This window comes from Lissotriton vulgaris, chromosome 1_1 (genome assembly GCF_964263255.1).
Source record: "Lissotriton vulgaris chromosome 1_1, aLisVul1.2, whole genome shotgun sequence".
NCBI classification, from domain to species: Eukaryota; Metazoa; Chordata; class Amphibia; order Caudata; family Salamandridae; genus Lissotriton; species Lissotriton vulgaris.
Window position 1 is genome coordinate 1,461,480,876 of NC_141685.1, and position 17,696 is coordinate 1,461,498,571.

The window sequence follows — 17,696 nt, forward strand, 5'->3', positions numbered from 1 at the left end:
ATATAGAAGTGTCAGTTAGAGTCTCACGAACTACATCATGAAAAAACCAATGTAACCTCAATTTACGCATAAACTTGAAGAGTGCAACTTTCGTTTCCAGTTGATTGGTATTGTATGTTGGAACGAAGGACATACCCTTGTTTGAAATTGACCGTTCACTGGATGTTAATTCTGTGCAGGAAATATTCATCACTATTTCCTCTTTGTGTTGCGGCGAAAGCCATTTTGGTTTTTTTGGCTCCTTGTCCCCTCCTAGTTCGTTGGATTTTCCAACCGATTGTTCTTCCAGTGGATGATTTGTTGTGCGTCCCGTCTTTAAAAAAGGCTGTTTTGGAGTTCCACTGTTGGTAGCTGTGTCTTCTGTTGTTTCCACGGTCCTTTGTGTGATTATGATAGGGGCATGTGTTGGCCGTGTGCCTGTTCAGTAGCTATGTTCTCTTCTGACGTTGAGGCATCTGTTTTCTTGAAAGTGCGCCTTTGTGCGTACATGTCTGCCCAAGTATAAACTTCATCAAGTTTATAGTCTATTGTGTCCCGCCTAAATTTGCGTAATTTACGCTCATGAACCTCCTTGGCATATTCGTCAAGCGTCTGTCATGACTCCCGATCTTGCTCTATATTTCCATACACCCCCTAAGCTCTCGTACTTAAAGGAACTGCACGTCACCTATGAGCAATACAAAATTATTCCCCATTTGAAACCCTCCCCTGTCCCGTGCTAACCAGCACTCCATCTGTAGGTGTGTTATGTGCTTGGATATATACTGTACTTTGTATTACTCATTATGTTTGTAAACATGATTGTATATTTGGAATGTAGCAATGCTTATTTGTTTTCGTTTTCGTCATAAGTGCATCTTTATTTTATAGTGCGATTTTGTTAGCATTGTCATCAGGATCTAAACCAATATCAAGTTGACTTTGTTTCAGCATTAGGCACTCGCACTAAGCAGTTTACATGCTGCTTCCAGAGATAGTTGTTAAAGACCTGACCCGGTTCTCTACCGGGATCAGGAACCAAGACGCATCTCACGCATCACGTTGTGTGAGCAACGTAACTGTCAGCTTGGGTGTGGCATGGGTATATAATAATTAAACAACAGGGGGTGGTGATGGACTGAGTTTCTGAATTAAGCAGTATACTCTCACCCAGCCAAGAGATCAGGGCTTGATCCAACACCGTTTTTTAGCTCACTGCACCATCCCAGCTCAGAACCTGGCTATATGCAAATTAGTCTGTCCCTGGCTCAGTGCATTATGGGAACAGGGCAGACCAAACTACCAAGCCAATTCTTTCACTGGGAAGGAAACAAGATTCCGGGGACCGGTTTCTGGCATTACAGCCGTCTTCGGCCCGGCTTGCTTGAATCCCGATGGTGCAATGAGCAAGGGACTCACGTCTGAGTATACCCTTCCACGCTTATGGTGGACAAAATAATTAAACAACAGGGGGTGGTGATGGACAGAGTTTCTGAATTAAGCAGTATACTCTCACCCAGTCAAGAGATCAGGGCTTGATCCAACACCGTTTTTTAGCTCACTGCACCATCCCAGCTCAGAACCTGGCTATATGCAAATTAGTCTGTCCCTGGCCCAGTGCATCATGGGAACAGGGCAGACCAAACTACCAAGCCAATTCTTTCACTGGGAAGGAAACAAGCTTCCGGTGAAGGACTGGGCTATTCTAAGGCCCAGCGGTGGCAGGGGACAACACCTGAAACCTTCGTGGGTTACCGGTTCCGGCGTACAAATGACAGAGACACGGGACACCTCCTTTGGCGTCAAAGATTGAGGTTTATTTACTGCAGGGAACACAGAAGTCACAAGAAGTACAACGCATGTAGGTTCTAGGAGACTGCTTCAAATTGCAACTGTGGGTCGCTCCTTTTATACATAATTCTGTCATAGCACAACATGGCGAACAATATGTTACAACTTAGTTCCCACAGTAAAACTTCAAAAGGGTCGCTTTCATGTATTCAGGGTCCCGGAACATAATTACAGTAGCATCGCCGGTTCCCAACTGTAAAAGTACATCTTCCAACCATTAGTACATTCCATTCCGGCTGTAAACGAGTTAAGGAAGAGTCAGAAAACAGGTGCAGGAGAAGACAAGGATAGACAACAGATTGAAAAGAGTGTAGGGGGGGTAATATCGGAAACACGATTGCAGGATCATAGGAGACATGCCTAATGAATGCACGGCTGAAACAATAGACCGGCACGGCAAGATGAGCCTCGAGCGGTGCCATCTGCCTTTGCAGTGTCATCCCCCTCATCATAAAGACACCCTCAAAGGAACACGTGTCTTCCGCAAGAGTTTGGGAATCCCAGGGTCACGAAGCGGACAGTGTCCGTTCGCTGGCTACTTGAGGGTAAGAGACAAAATGGATGCCGTATCTAAGATGGAACCTGTGGGTTCAGATGAAGAAACCCACGAAACAAACAAACGGTTTAGGTCAGCATAGCGAAAAGGCGTACACCCACTAAACTCGTCATTTGCGGTTCATAGATACCAAACTCGTCCATATTCGAACGAGTCGAAAACACCACTTACAATTGTCACGGAACCTCAGACGCTCCTTTTGCCCTCATGTAGGCAAGCACTAGTCAATATCAGAATCGATCTCGATATTCATCAAATCATTCAGATGTTGCTGCAACAACATCCTATCCATCAATGCTTCCTTGGTAACAGATGGCCGTCTTATACACGTCGTGGCACAGAGGCCACATAAGGCAGGACCACACTATACACAAAGACAACACGTGAACAGAAATGCTACAACAACCCCAATGATCATCAGAATCTTCCAACCCCACGTCGACATCAGGCCCCAAAACCATCCTAGTAGCGTCCAATCACCTACATCCACGTGTATGGACTCGGAGATCTTATGCAACTTCGAGATGGCTTGATAGACAGTTGGAGCGTTATCAGGGATGCAAATGCAGCAACTCGAATGGATCACCTTACATACACCACCTCTATCTGCAAGGACAACGTCTAAAACCATACGATTTTGTAACGTCATAAGCCTGGCCGCCTGAAGCTCCGCTGTCAGATTACCAAGAGCACTGGCAGTTATATTAGCAGTCGATTCCACCACTCGAGTCAACTGTCTCAGGTTCCTACTATTGATCATAGGTCCCCAAAACGGCAAGAAACCCTTAAAGAAGTCTCCTGCTTCTTGACCGGCAGTGTCTTCTTCGCTAATCACGCCTCTCACAACTCTGGTCTTGTGATAATCGGACCCAACCGTAAAGGTCGGCGGCAACAGATTCGCAATATAACAGGTGCCTGAGAAGTCACGAGGCAACAATGTATATGCGCGGTCGTAACATACAAAGTATGTACCCTTGGCAGTCAAAAGAACAGGGGAAGAGGCCGTTGGTAAAACATACGTTTCAGTACAGGCACTCCTCCCGAGCTGAGCTCGCGGACTTCAGCCAAGACCTTTCAAACAGAAGTTACCAAGATGGGGTACGATCCAGATCGGAGACGAGCTTTTAAGCCGCCGATCACCCACTGACATGCTATACTCAGCCTCACTCAGATCTCTGTATGCTCGCACCTCTTCCTCTGGAATAAGCGATGCGTCAAAAATATCTCTATCTAAATCGGCAATTGCTCTTGCCAAAGGATTGTGGTACGGGCCAGGACCATGATCTGCAGTGCGTGGCTCTCGATGGGGGTAGTACTCTAGTGCGCTACGAAACATAGTTTGGAATGCTCGAGCTGACCCCTGGGAACTATAAGGAAGGACCAAGTACGGAATTCCCCTATCCATGGTATGTGGCATTAAACCACACACCCAACAGTTGGTAGTATTCATCACCAACTGATGTTGATGAAGAAGCTGAACAAAGGAGTTATTCATGAATTCCGCACGTCTAACCTGTTCGTGTTGAGGTAGAGGGTGAAAGGAATGTGGAGAAACAGTGGGAATGGATTTTGGTTCAGAAGAAGAAGTAGGTAAAGCAGAAGGCAATAATGACTGTATTCCAAAATATACTCCACCCACCAATAACATGGAAACAGTCAAAAACAGCAGGAACACCTGAAACAGAAAGCATTTAGTTCGTACAACCCTGTGTAGTATAGATCTTAGCACTAGAGTCTTCTCCACTTTCGACAACTTTGAGAATTCCATCCTCTAAAAACCGTCCGCAACGTTCTTGACGCACTTCGTTCTGAGTAGCGATTATCAATTCCCAGGAGTTCCTAGGAATCGACAAAAGTACCGACCTAGTGTCAGGAACCTGCTAAACAGAAGGAAGTACCCGCACGGCCCTACGGTCAACCCAGATGTGAGGTTCTTTTAATCAAACATTCAATTGTAATACAAAATCTCCTAGCTGTGGAAAAACATACGTGGAAAAGAACTCAAAAATCAATAGAGGCTACAAGTGTTCATAATGTTCAAAGTGACAACAAGGGGTAACGTGAATTTCAAAAAGGGGAAAAAAAGAAAAACAAAAGGTATTTTATTAGTCTTTGTTATGAGAACTAAGAAAATATCTGCTTCTTCCAGGACGAGTCTGCTCCTCGAATAATTGTTCAGGTTGCGGAACAGAGTCCTGTCGAGCAGATGATAGTTCAAATCTTGAGTTTCCCAAAGGCAAAGGATCAACAGATGTGTCTGACTGCAATGAAGTATCTCCCACAAGTTGAGCGTCACTGAACGGCACAAATTTAGTCGGGGTCTCAGTCTCTGTTGCTGCAAATCCAGTCCTCACCCACGAATCTGCCAGTAAAGGTATAGGCACCTTTTTGGTGTGGGTGGCATGCACCCAATTTTTCCGGCCTTCCAAACGAACTGCAGTTCTCGTGGCGAGGAGGACCTGAAAAGGGCCCACAAATCTCGGCTCCAAGTTACGCTTCCTTCCAAAATTACGGGTGACAACCCAGTCACCCGGTTGGAGCCGATGTCCAGGACCCTCTGTCTGTGCCGGCAGTGCTTCAAAGACCTGTTGATGAATTAACCTCAGTTTAGCAGTCAGATCATGAAGATAATCAATTAACATTGGGTACTCAAGACTATCGAAGGACCTAGGCCTAGGGACCCCCCAAATGTTCGCAGGGGGGCCGAACACAATCTCATATAGGCTGACCCCTACTCGAGAGTGTACAGTCGCCCTGGTCGACAAGAGAGCCAGGGGCAAGGCATCAGGCCATGATAAACCAGTCGTAGCTTGGATCTTAGCAAGTTTCAGTTTAAGAGTACCATTGTAGCCCTCAACTAAACCTGCTGACTGGGGATGGTTGGCGCTGTGGAATTTTTGTCTAATTCCAAGGCCCTTACACACACTCTGCATCACACTCCCCACAAACTCACTTCCGTTATCTGACCATACAATCCGTGGCATTCCATACCGAGGAAAGTATTCCTTCAGTAGGACTTTCGCTGTGGACAGGGCAGTATTATCTTTGAGAGGATAGGCTTCGATCCATCTGGAGAATGCGCAAACCACGACTAAAACATACTTCAGATTATTACATCTCTCCATATGGATGAAGTCCAGTTGGATAACCTCAAAGGGACATGTAGGAGGGGCAAAATGGCCAGGTGGGTTCGGAGTGCCCTTGCCAGGATTGTACATCATACATACCATACAATTCTTAACCACTCTCTCAGCACACTTAGCGATACCATCATTCTTCCATACGGGGGACAACAACTTGCAGATATCTTTCGCGCTAATATGTGACAAGCCGTGAGCCATAGTCACAAAGGCTAGCACATATGCATCCGGCAACATCCATCTCTGATTTTCCGACAAATCAATCCAACATCCGTGCACATCTAACTTTCCTGTGCTTTCTTCCCACTTAGTCTTTTCAGTTTCGGTGGCCTCATTCTGAATCGCTTTCACGCTCTCAACAGTGTCCTCACACATACCAGTCTCTGCAGGCCACCTCACTGAACTCGTAACATACATTCGGGTTGCAAGATCTCTAGCTGTCTCTTTAGCAATCTCATCCGCAAACGCGTTACCACGACCAACATCATCCGTCACTTTTAGGTGCGCGCTGCATTTAATAATCGCCACCTGCTTAGGCAATGTAAGTGCGTCTAAAAGATCGTTCACGAGCTGTCCGTGTTGGATCTTTGTGCCATGCGATGTCATAAAGCCTCTCTCTCGCCACAATCGACCAAAGCTATGTGCAACGCCAAAAGCATATTGACTATCGGTAAACACATTCACTCGCTTTCCCTTCGACAAAACACACGCTCTCATCAACGCAATCAACTCTGCCGCCTGCGCGGAATTCTGATTCAATCTCGCAGTTTCTACAATCGTACTTAACGTTACCACAGCATACGCAGTCGTCACATCACCATTCGGCAACTTAAAACACGAACCATCAACATACAAGGTACCATCGGGATCTGCCAATGGAGTGTTTTTTAGGTCAACACGACCCTTCGTTTCTTCCTCAGTTCGCAAATAACAATCATGTGGTGGTACATCGTCTGATTCCATATTAGTTGGCAATAACGTCGCCGGGTTTAAGACATTGCAGCGCTTTATTTGGATATGACTCGCCAAAAGCGTCAACTCGTAACAGGACAACCTTGAGCTCGTCAAGTGTTGGGTTTTTGTACGATTCAAGAGAGTGTCAACTGCATGCGGAACCATCACCGTAAGCATATTATCCATGACCAATCCTGCAGATTGTCGGATGGACACCGCAGCCGCCGCTGTCGCTCTTAAACAACTCGGCAAAGCTCTAGCTACTGGGTCCAAGGTCGAGGAAAAATATGCACATGGACGCTGCTTACCACCAAATTGCTGTGTCAAAACACTCAACGCACAACCTTCTCTCTCGTGAACGTATAGTGTAAACGGCTTACTGTAGTCAGGAGTACCTAACACAGGAGCCGAACACAATGCATCACGCAATTCAGAAATACTTTTCTGACACTCTTCAGTCCATGGCAAAGGAGTTGGAACATCCTTGCACGTGAGGGCTACCAATGGTTTCGCTAGCAATGAAAAATTTGGAATCCATTGCCTGCAGTATGACGTGATACCTAGAAAGGCGCGCACATCTCTCTGAGTTGTTGGCACAGTCATTCGAGCGATCGCTGCAATTCTCTCTGGGGTCAACCTTCTTCCCTCCTTTGACAATAAGTGACCTAGATAGGTTACTTCTTGACAACAATATTGCAGTTTAGAAGGTGACACCTGTGATGTAAGTCGCAGAGATGCTGTAACAACGACACCGTAGCAGTTTTGCAGATCTACTATGCCCGATGTGGCAACTGCGACGTAAGGCCCTCTCTGATCAACCGGAACTGATACTACTCCCTCTCTTTGTCTATGGCTATCCTAGTAGTTACCGTCATCAATATCATGCTCGATGTAATAATCATCCACATGATACTGTGCAGATCTACCTGACGAAGAACCACGCTGATCAAAGCAATTATTAGAGTCAGACGAATTATTAGAACGCTCATTTTGAGTTTGAGTAACACCACGACCTCTACCTCGCGAAGCCTGTTGAGGACCACTACGACCTCCTCTAGCTGAACCACATCTATTACGGTCGCGCAAAACCGTACAATCAAACTTCAAATGACCCTCACCTCTACAATACGCGCATTGATTATATCCGAGCATAGATCTCTGCGTGGAAGAGTCATTTCGCGACTGTGACCTAGCAGATTGTGACTGCGATCTATTCCGCTGCTGAGAATCATTTTGATTTGGGCGCGGAGGATACGCTTGCTGTAACAGAACTTTCGTTTTGAGATCCTTTGTTTTCTTATCCGCACGATCATTTTCCTCCTTCTCCCTATTTTCGTAATATTGAGCCGTGGCTAATATCGGAGCAGAGGTAGAAACAGCCCACGAACTCTCTGAATTTTTCAATTTGTTGCTGAGGTCAGGCAACAAATTCGATACGAATTCATCCACGAACAACCTCTGACCTCCCTCGGTGCTCATATCCTGACCACTATGATCGATGAATGCCTCCTCAAATCTCGTAAAGAAATCGGAGACACTCTCGTCCTTCTTTTGCTTACACGCAGACAGTTTATCCCAATTGACTTTAATCGCTGGCATAAGTGCCTTCATTAGGGTAATAATTCTTTGAGGCAAAGCCGCAATAAACTGCTCAGGCTTAGGCCCACCAACCTGCAATGCATCAGCCGCCACAAGTGCAGCCCAATCACCACCTAACTCAGCTGCGTGATTTTCTTGACGAATTTTCGCCCAAACCGGTTGAGGTACTACGTTGCCGAACAACATGTCGATGTCGGCAAGATTCATGATAGTAGCATCTACTAGTTGAGACAACTCTTTGTAGTATCCTGCCGGATTTTTGCGGGGGTCAGGCAAAGATTGTTTCACCTGCAAAACTTCTGATCGCTTCCATGGGAGGTGTATCCAAACTCTCTGGAAATGCGGCAGGACAGGAGGGTTAGCACCAGGGTTACCTGGCATATACACTGGTGGAACTTCACGCATGGGATACTGACCAGGCGTTGCCATCCACTCCTCAGTTTCATCTTTAAACAATGCTCGAGGTATTACAGTAGGACGAAAAGATAGAAGATGTTCTACAGCGCGTCGAACATTACTACCCACAATCATACCACTCGAAAACTGATGCTGAAGTTCAGTTAAGTCAGACAGTACATTGTTTACCTCATCATTTTCTATTACTTCGCGTAAACATTTACACATTTCCTCAAACACAAATCTCTGTGTGGGCTCATTGAATTGAGAGAAGGTCTCAAAAATTACGCGCGGGGAGTTTTTAACAGGATACCTAATCCAATTACGCGCCATTTTTATTAGCGTATCGCTCTCCCTACCACCAGGAAGTTGACTTCGTCGTTGAGGAACATCAGAAACATCGGGCCCAAGAATCAGTCCAAAAGGAGAGTAGAAATTAGCAACAATATTAGGAATGCGTCTTCGAACAGACGGAGAAGAGGAGAGAAGTAAAGGGGCAACAACATGAGGACCAAATACAGGAGCAGTAGGGGCAGTAGGAGTAGCCAAAAGAGCAGAAGTAGCGGAAACAGCAGACTGAGAAGGTATAGGCAGTGGAGCAGTAGGAACAGTAGCAGGTAAAGGAATAGGGACAAGAGGATTCGCAAGAACAGGACCAGCAACAGGCTGAGGAGCGGCTGCCGGAACAACAGGTTGAGGAACAGGAGGAACCACAGGAGCTGTAGTATCCTGTGCATATGGAGGTGGCGACTTCAGTAGGTAGGACAGCAAAGGGTCCTCTACTGCTTTCTCTCCCTTCTTATCAGTACTTGACGGTAAAACGGGATAACACTTATCCACCGCCATACGTTGTAGTCTATCGAAAACTTCCTTTTCCTTCTCTTCTTTGTTTCGCTGAAACTGCTATGCATTTCTCATCGTCGTAACGATACCTTCCCTCTTATTTCTTTTAAGCTGTTTGATTTCCTTCTGTTTGGCCTCTTTACGCCATAACCGAAAGGAATCAAACATGGTTTCCTTTTGAACAATTTTGCTTCTAGATTATCCAGAATCGCTGTTTCGAAACTACCATGAGGTGGCCAACTAATGACACATCCTCTTTTGTATAGCGAACCCAGCAATCATTATATGCAATAGGACCCACTCCATGTCGACTATATAACTCATAAACCGGAGTTCCAACTGGAGGTATCGGACATGAGTCCTCCAATCGGGAATCCGCACCACAACTTTTAAGGCAGCTAAACAAAGTACTACGGCCAGGCATCATGCACACTAACCGAGTTTCACAAACGTCAAGGGTTATTGGATTACGATGTCCTCGCAAAAATGCAAAACCCTCGGTTTTTGGCAATTGCAATCGTCAAATAAAACAACTAAGAACCAAATACTAAGAACCACAAATGCAATGGAACCATGCAAAACAACCAAGCACCAACAACAACCAAGGACTCTGGGAGCGACCCACAAATACTTAACTGAGAGAACAATGGCGTCACCAGGAAGGCCCGTCAATCGTCTCGCTGTACCAAGGACTACGCCAGGCGCCAAAACAGGTCGACAGTCAGGGCATCAGTCCGTCGCAGCCGTCAGGAGGTGGGGATCTTCGCGGGAAAAGTCTTCGGGCCACTTGTTTTGACAACAGGATCGATGAAGCGGGGTGCACCTTCCCTCAGAGATTTCACACGAAGTTCCTCACGATCGTCGGGCTTTGGACCGGTACCGCTGATGTCGCCCGACGTTGGGCGCCAACTGAAGGACTGGGCTATTCTAAGGCCCAGCGGTGCTAGGGGACAACACCTGAAACCTTCATGGGTTACCTGTTCCGGCGTACAAATGACAGAGACATGGGACACTTCCTTTGGCGTCAAAGATTGAGGTTTATTTACTGCAGGGAACACAGAAGTCACAAGAAGTACAACACATGTAGGTTCTAGGAGACTGCTTCAAATTGCAACTGTGGATCGCTCCTTTTATACATAATTCTGTCATAGCACAACATGGCGAACAAAAGGTTACAACTTAGTTCCCACAGTAAAACTTCAAAAGGGTCGCTTTCATGTATTCAGGGTCCCGGAACATAATTACAGTAGCATCGCCGGTTCCCAACTGTAAAAGTACATCTTCCAACCATTAGTACATTCCATTCCGGCTGTAAACGAGTTAAGGAAGAGTCAGAAAACAGGTGCAGGAGAAGACAAGGATAGACAACAGATTGAAAAGAGTGTAGGGGGGTGATATCGGAAACACGATTGCAGGATCAAAGGAGACATGCCTAATGAATGGACGGCTGAAACAATAGACCGGCACGGCAAGATGAGCCTCGAGCGGTGCCATCTGCCTTTGCAGTGTCATCCCCCTCATCATAAAGACACCCTCAAAGGAACACGTGTCTTCCGCAAGAGTTTGGGAATCCCAGGGTCACGAAGCGGACAGTGTCCATTCGCTGGCTACTTGAGGGCAAGAGACAAAATGGATGCCGTATCTAAGATGGAACCCGTGGGTTCAGATGAAGAAACCCACGAAACAAACAAACGGTTTAGGTCAGCATAGCGAAAACGCGTACACCCACTAAACTCGTCATTTGCGGTTCATAGATACCAAACTCGTCCATATTCGAACGAGTCGAAAACACCACTTACAATTGTCACGGAACCTCACCGGGGACCGGTTTCTGGCATTACAGCCGTCTTCGGCCCGGCTTGCTTGAATCCTGATGGTGCAATGAGCAAGGGACTCACGTCTGAGTATACCCTTCCACGCTTATGGTGGACAAAATAATTAAACAACAGGGGGTGGTGATGGACAGAGTTTCTGAATTAAGCAGTATACTCTCACCCAGTCAAGAGATCAGGGCTAGATCCAACACCGTTTTTTAGCTCACTGCACCATCCCAGCTCAGAACCTGGCTGAAATGACTTGAAGTACAGTGGATTGTAGAAGAATAAGTAGTTTATTCAAGGTAACAACCCCAGAGACATCCAAGTACCAACTCTCTCAGTAACTGTGCATCTCTGGACTGCCCCCTGGATTCCACACTCTGGAATCCAGGGGGCAATCTTCACTTCATCAATCGGTTTTCCTCATAAATTTTTCATCAAGTCAATTTTCAATTCTTCAAATTCTTCAAATCGATCCCATCCTCGTGGCCACTGAAATGACTTGAAGTACAGTGGATTGTAGAAGAATAAGTAGTTTATTCAAGGTAACAACCCCAGAGACATCCAAGGACCAACTCTCTCAGTAACTGTGCATCTCTGGACTGCCCCCTGGATTCCACACTCTGGAATCCAGTGAGCAGAGCGACACATAGAACATTACATCATTACTAAGATACAACACTGGCTATATGCAAATTAGTCTGTCCCTGGCCCAGTGCATCATGGGAACAGGGCAGACCAAACTACCAAGCCAATTCTTTCACTGGGAAGGAAACAAACTTCCGGGGACCGGTTTCTGGCATTACAGCCGTCTTCGGCCCGGCTTGCTTAGCCTTCCAGCTTCGATAGAGGACTCACCTGATTTTCGACGACAATTCTTCTTCCTTCTGGATCCACTAGATGGCAGCCCAGCATAGCAGATAAACCAAGAGAAGCAGTAAGAAAGCTAAGTGACAGTTTCCTTTTTTCTGGCGCCCACCGCAAGAAAGCTCAGATTTAGAAGACAATATTGAATAATTTAAAGGAACAATTTTTGGAACCTTAACTTACAGAGAAGCTTGAAGAAAATCAAGAATAATTTAAGGGGAGGAGGAGCTTAGCGCGCATCCAAGATGGTCGCGTGAGCTGTGAGCTCCCAAAACCCTCGCTGCCTCCACCGTCTATCCTGGCGTAAATCCTGTTTCTGACGACGGGTTCTAATAGCTACGACTCTCCTGATCTGAAAGGCCTTTTTCAGATTTTGAATCGGATGCCGGACGCCCGAATTACTCTTTCCTGAAGCCTGGAGGCCTACGCCGTGGCTCATCCCGGGACTTGGGCATCTGGAGCACCCCGAAAGTAATTGAACAACAATGGCCTGTGGTGGGGGACGGCTACTGGGGGTCTACTTTCGGTTTCATTTTCTTTGGCTACGAAGATTGGAGGTGGCAGCCTAGTGACCAAGCTGGCCTGTGAGCGCCATCGCTTGACAGATCTTCACCGACGCCCTGCATTTCAGTCTCTCTTGGTTCCTGCTTGTGGGGAGCCATTTACACCAGGTCCCAAAAGCCCCTGAGGGGCGCGCGACCCACCATGGCGGCCAAGTCTGATAGTGAAAAGCGGTCCCTCAAGAATGCGACTCGCGGTGGTGGGACTCAGACCTCCATTATGGACAGATTTGCGCGCAATAATGGCTCGCCCAGCGGGACTGGTAAAACCTCGGAGGACCTTGGCGATGGCCCCCCTGTGTCGGAGGACCCAACTCTTCGAGACATGATGGGCGGCATCGCTAGCATACAATCGTCGATGGGCCAACAGTACGAAACCTTGGCAGCCAAGATCGACACAGTGGCGGTGGATGTGGGCCTGATCAGGGCGGACTTGGCCAAGACCAACGAAAGAGTCAAATCGTTGGATGTCAATACAGCCAGTCTCACCACAGATGTCACTGAACTCCAGACTGAGATCCGGACGCTTCGGACCTCGAGTGACCAGTTTGCTCGCCGGCTTGAGGACTTTGAAAGTCGCGCTAGGCATAATAATGTTCGCATAGTCGGTGTTCCGGAGTCCTCAGCCGATCAATCGACAGACTTACTTGTTGAAGATTTGATCGTCAACCACCTTGCCCCTAAGGGCCTGAGTAATCTATTTGCGGTGGAGCGTGCTCACAGAATTCCGGGCGGACGACGCAAGCAGGGGACTGCCCCGCGACCCATCAGTGCGCGGATCTTTAACTTCAGGGACAGGGACGCCATTCTGCAGGCTTCGAGGACTAGCGGCCCCATTAAGTTCGAGAATGCGTCCATTAACTTTTATCCGGATTTCACCCCTTCGGTGCAGAAGCAGAGATTGGGATTTTCTGGGGTGAAGCGGAGACTAAGAGGCCTGGGCATGAAGTATGCTATGCTTTTTCCCGCCCGATTGTGCATCGAACATAATGAGCGGGTGCTCTTCTTTGATATGCCAGAGGTGGTCAGTGACTGGTTGGACACACTACCTATGCCACGGGACAATGCGGAACAATCTAGAGGTGCTGAGGGCGGCCAACGGGACCAGGAGGAGTAAGGGCACCGGTGTGTGCTACCATCGTATTGTACTGCGGTGGATTGTTATCCTTTCTTGGGTCGATGACTTTTGTACGGACATGCCTTGGGGCGGCGGGGAATTCGGGACTCTTCCTCCTCCGGGGGGTGTTTCCTTTTCTACTTGTAGTTTAGTTTTCTGGGGTAGGGCGACAGGCACACTGCTGAATGGGGTGGTTTTTTGGTTTCATTGTAGGGGTGCAGGGAGGGGGGTTGTTGTTTTGGTATCTCGGGGGAGGGGGGAGGGGCTTCTTTTTTCTTGTTTGTACTGTTCTTGAGTCTACGTATTGTTGCATGGCTTATTTTGTGTTTCCTTCATGGGGTTTGGGGGACCGGACTACTCATTTTCGGGGTGGAGGGGAAGGGGGTTGAGAGTCTTGAGTTGGAATGTCAACGGCTTGGGGGACAAAATTAAACGGGGAATTGTACTCCAATATGTGAAGCGCCACTCTCCCGACATTGTCCTACTGCAAGAAACGCATCTGGTGGGGAATTCGTTCCATGCAATGAACCGGAGGGGCTACCAGCTGGTGGCTCACTCGGGATTCACTTCGGTCTCTAGAGGGGCTGGTGTTATGATCCGTAGTTCCCTTCCCTTGGAGATTGATGAAACGTTTTTAGACGACAGGGGAAGGTATGCAGCGATTGTTGGTAGGTGGGAGGGGAGAACGGTTGCCATCCTCTCGATATATGTCCCCCGGGTTTGCAGGCCACTACTTTTGTGACTTGGGGAAATTGGTACTGAGGCTTCCGGAGGGGCCCCTGGTGGTTGGAGGGGACTTCAACTCTGTGGTTGATGGTCTGGAAGATCGACATCCTCCCAGGACTCTTACACCGTCACAATCCTGCTTAAGTGGTTTTTTGGAAACGTTCGGCATGGTGAATGGTTGGCGGATGCTTCACCCAGGTCAGGCCCAATATACTTTCCACTCCGGGGCCCATTAGAGCTTAGCCAGACTTTACTATATTCTAGTGCCCGCTGCTCAGGCCACGACAGTGCGAGAGGCCCGACATTTGCCCAGAGGCATCTCGGACCACTCCCCGCTATGGATCCATATAGATCTCCATTTAGATGCAGGAGGCCGGGACGCCCCAATTAATCCTTGGTTTCTCCGTGTTCCAGAGACGAGGGCTGGGGTACTTAAAGCTATAGACCACTACTTTGCTGAGAATGTGGGTTCGGTGTCCTCGTCTGTGACCCTATGGGAGGCCTTTAAAACGGTGATACGGGGTCAGACTTTGTCGCTGGTTGCCAGCTCTAAGAAACGTCACAATGAGGAGGTTGAACAACTGGGGTCCGATATAGCAGCCTTGGAGGAGGATCTTGAGTGTGGGGTAACGCGTGAAAAAGTGCATGTTTTGCAACTGAAGCAGTCTGATTATAGAGCCTTGGTTACGAATGCTGCGAAAGCTATGAGTCGCGAACAACAGGGTTGTTTGTATGATGTGGGCGATAAGGCCGGGAATGATAGCTTGGTTGGACAAGAGGGAGAGATTGAATCGTGTTGTTCCTGTGGTTGAGCAAGCGGATGGTGTACGTGTGACTGATCTGCTGGAGATTGTTGAGGAGTTTGCTTCCCACTTTCGTAAGGTGTACACACCGGTCTCGGATCGGCCGGAGGAGGACTCCCATCTTTTGCTTAGGGATATCGCTTTGCCTTGCCTGTCCGACTCTGATAGAGAGCTAATGGAGGCAGACTTCTCCACTGATGAAGTAGCGCTCGCTATTCGCTCCATCCGCTCTGGAAAAGCCACGGGCCCAAACGGCATTCCCATGGAGCTGTACAAGTTGTGTCCGAACAAAATGGCGCCATATCTTCGCTCGATGTTCTTGGAGTCCAGGGAGAGGGGTTTGCTTCCTTGTGACCAGCGCTTAGCTTCTATCGTGGTGATCCCTAAGGAGGGAAAACCCCGTGAATTCTGTACCTCCTATAGGCCTATTTCACTACTGAATGCAGAACCTAAAGTTTTGGCGAAAATATTAGCTAACCGTGTGATTAAAGTGATTGGAGAATTGGTGCATCCAGATCAGTCTGGCTTTATTCCTGCTCGTAAGACCGCGCTGAATTTACGGCGTCTACATGGTGTGCTGGCGAGGGCGGAAATGCTGCGTGAACCGGCCATTTTGGTTTCCTTAGATGCCACTATGGCGTTTGATACAGTGGCATGGCCATATCTATGGGCGGCTCTGGCGAAGTTCGGCTTCGGGCCGGTGTCCATCGGGTGGATCCGCTTGCTTTATGAGGAGCCTCTGGCCCAGGTTGTCGTTAATGGTCGAGTTTCGGTTCCCTTTGTTCTGGGGAGGGGTACGCGGCAAGGATGCCCTCTCTCCCCGTTGCTTTTTGCCTTGGCTCTGGAGCTCTTGGCCACTTGATTGCGATGGGAGCCGTCCCTCAAGGGTATCAGGTGAGCCCCCGGTTTTGAAGATCGCATCTCACTTTATGCGGACGATATTCTCCTTTACCTCACCTCCCCTCGGAAATCATTGGGGGTATTGTTCGACGTCCTTAATTCCTTCGGGAGGAACTCTGGGCTGGTTATCAATTGGGGCAAGTCTTGTGTGTATTCGCTCACGGACGATACTCCACTCGTACCACGCAACTGTCCAATACAAATTTCGTCCTCCGGGTTTAAATATCTATGTATTTAGTTTCGCGTGGTCCGGCTGTTAGATATCAGCGCAACCTACTCCCCCCGCTTATCCGCTTAAAAGCAGATGTGAAAGCTTGGTGCAGGCTGCCGCTATCCCTGGTGGGCAGGGCAGCCCTATTCAAAATGATGTCCATTCCCAGATTTCTGAATGCGCTTCAGAATACATTGGATCTAGTGCCTTCCAGCTATTTCCATGAGATCGAGTGCCTACAAAGGAAACTGCTGTGGGCTGGACGTCCCCGGATTGCCTTGGCCAAGCTTACGCTGCCTTGGTATGATGGCGGTATTGCGTTGCCGGATATACGTCGATATTACTGGGCCTCACAACTGAGCTCGGTTAATCATGCGATGTATGGTCCAGCTCCCAACCACTCTTTTGCTATGGACAAATGGCTGCTGCCGGGCGGAGACTATAACAGGGCGCTTTATTCCAAACGGTCAGATGTGGCTTTGACCGGGCCTACCAGAGTTGCGGTATGAGTCTGGTACAAAGCTAATGCCGCTATGGGCTGGTCGGATACTCTTACTCGAGCGACTCCACTTTACGCAGCTGAGAGGTTGGGCAATCTGTGGACTACCAAGGGTTTTGATAAATGGGATCTTATTGGAATTAGTAAGGTGGGGGACCATTGGCGGAAAGATAAGATAAAGTCTTTTGAAGAGTTGCAATTAGAATTCAAACTCAGTCATCGAGAATACTTTCGGTACCTACAAGTCCGACACGCCCTTTCCTCTGTTTTTCCGGCTGGCACGCCTGTTCCAGAATCCTCACCCCTGGAGGTTAGAGTACTCGATGGACACGTCCCGGACAGTACAATCTCCCTTATATACAAAAAGCTGATAAACGATCGAGCGGACCTTCTTCTACAGCTCCGTATGGCTTGGACCAGCGATGGACTGGAACTTGATGATGAGGACTGGCAGGCGGTGATATCCTCTCCGAAAGAGGTAGCAATCTCGGCCCGTCTGAGATTGGTGCAGTTAAAAATCCTACACCGAGTGTATATGACGGGTCCTCGCTTGTTGCGTATGGGATATGTCTCGGATGATTTGTGTAAGCGTGGGTGCGGCATGGTGGGTACATTCCTTCATATTTTGTGGGAATGTCCTGCGGTAGCGTCCTTTTGGAATCGTGTGCATGGTGTTATGACTGAGGTGACGGGTGTTTCGCTTTTGCCCAGGGCCCGGAGGTGTCTATTGAATGTGTGGGAGCCTAATGATTATAATGTGGCACAGACGCAGTGGGCCTCCTTGGGAAACATGGTCGCTAAGCGCGATATTGCGCAACTGTGGGGATCATCTAGGGCTCCCAGCCTGTCGGCCTGGTCTAGAAACATGGACTGGTGCA